A 2,500-nucleotide genomic window follows, 5' to 3' on the forward strand; every position below is an offset into this window, starting at 1 on the left:
AGCAATCGACACAACTCTCTTGAAGAGAATCTTTCACCGTTTCAGAATTTGCTGAAGGTACAGTTTTGCCGTGAACTAAAGGCGTTTCCATTTCTCTAATGTTTTGAAAAGCAGTTTTGGATAGGTTATTTGTTACTGTGACACATATCAAAAATGACTTTTGATTCGTTTTGATGAAAGTCTTAAATTCCTTGTTGTTCATGGACTTCAATGACATTTCATACGGAACAAACGGAGGAGCCATCCGTGAGTTGAAAACACTTTCGTCTATGTTGTTGTTGTTGTCTTCGTCTCTTGTTCAGCCACTGATAAAACTTTGAAGTATGCCCGGAGTTCAAAGAGTCGTTTCTCATTCAATTCGTGGGCAGATGAGAGTCTGTGGCTAAATTGAAGGTTACGTTTCGTCTAGTTAGCAATGGTACATAAAACCTTAAGTTAATAAACTGCTTTAGTGTGTTTGAATTCGTGTGTCGTGTCTTTCTATTTTATACCACCTTTACGTGATTCTTGCTCAACGACTGCGCTTTCGACCAAGAATTTTTCTCGCAAAAATCCGCGGCTGACAGGCGTCGCCTCCTCGGCGGTTTTGTTTATGTTTTGTTGTTGCAAGTTTGTTAGGGGTTTAAACTTGTTTCTCTTCATGATGTATTATGTTAATGTAACCTTAGAAACGGCTCGTTTTCCACCTGTTGGGGAACCCATTATTTTCTATTCCCTGGATAGCGCTCATACCCGTCCATCGGCCAAACATCGGACTGTGGAGATCCGAGGAAAAGAATTGAGGTGTTGGAAAAGGAAAGGGAAAGTGACAAAGAATGGGAGACGAGGCTGCTGACAAAAATTTAAATATGTAACCGCTTCTATACATGTAAATACATACACAAATATATTTGCACTTTGTCATTGATCTAATGACAAAAACAAATTGAAACACAAGAAATTTCCATAAAACCTTGTTGCACAAATTGCCACCCAATCACAATTGAGGCTCTACTTTTATTTCACGTGCAACAGTCATTTCTCAGCAAAAGGCTCAACTTCGGGAGAAAAATGAGGAACTCAAGGATGAAACTGAAATCATTCAGAGGAAAATAAAAGGTAAACAGTTTAGTCCCCCTGAAATGTTGCACACACCCAGACCCATCTCACGAAATAAATGAAAATACCTTCAGCACAGTCAACCATTTAAATCCATAAATATATCAATATGCATATTCTCCTCACTGTTCTCCATACATTTCCTATGGTACATACATGTATGAGGAGAATAATTTATTTCACAATCAAGTCCTTTTTCACTTGCAGATCATTTCCCATTTTCTCACGACCTTGATCATGTTTGATCAGTTAAGAGGCATTAACATAAGGAGAAGTAAAATATTGGTCACACTTAGGGGTTAAAAAGCTGAACATTCAAGAAAACCTACACCTACACTCGAAAACTTGAACCATTTATAGCCTTCAAAAAAGTTTGTAAAATCTCTGTTAAATGTCCACATTTTCTTTGTAAATTACAATCTCTGTAAATTTGCACATTTACAGAGAAATTGTAACTCCATAAAGAGTCTGTAAATTTTACCACATTTTCTTCCTTACGATGACAAAAAATGTATACAAAATCGCAATAAAATCTATGTAAATTGAAGGAAAATTTTACAGAGATTTTATGCGATAAGTACAAAATGTCTCTAGAATCTCTTTACTTTCTCTGTAAAATTTACACGAGAAAAAATCTCTGTAAATCTATCCACATAAAATCTCAGTGTTATCTCTGTAAAAAGTGAGTGAGAAGAATGCATGAAATGTCTATAAAATGTCTACAAAAACCCTCAAAAAACTGGAGGGGAAAAGTATGTGAAATGTTTTTAAAATGTTGGTGTTTTAGTGCACAAAATGTCAGCAAAATATTCCCAATATCTCTGTAAACTAAGTATTTAAAACCTGACGGAAGGCAGGGAATGTCCAAAAAATGTCTTTAAATCTGGAGGGGTAAAGTATGTGAAATGTTTTTAAAATATCGGTGTTTTAGTGCACAAAATCTCAGCAAAATGTTTACAATATCTCTGTAAATAATAGCAATTAAAACCGGAGGTAAGCCAGGAAATGTTAATAAAAAGAGAAATGGATGAAAGGTTAGTCGATTTTACCTAAAAAAAAGCACAAGTTCTAGAGTTCGTGAATGCATACATTTTTATTTCAAATCTAAAAATAATCATGCGTTTATATTACTTTCAATAGAATCTAAGTGCATAATAAAATTCTTGCAATAAGTTCAATAAAATAATTCACTTAATAACATGAGTGACAAATTAATCCTTAATTTTGGTGCAAAATTCCAGCGTTAATTTATAATTTTACATGTGAAATTACTTTGTTGCCATGGCAACGTTTTCTACAGTGCCAAAATGGTGTCCAGCTTTGTCCCATAAACGTGAATCGCACTCATGATTTATAGCTGATGAAATGGTACAATGTATACTCGTGAAATTAGGGAATAATT

The sequence above is a fragment of the Montipora capricornis genome, chromosome 9 (genome assembly GCF_036669925.1).
Source record: "Montipora capricornis isolate CH-2021 chromosome 9, ASM3666992v2, whole genome shotgun sequence".
Lineage (NCBI taxonomy): Eukaryota > Metazoa > Cnidaria > Anthozoa > Scleractinia > Acroporidae > Montipora > Montipora capricornis.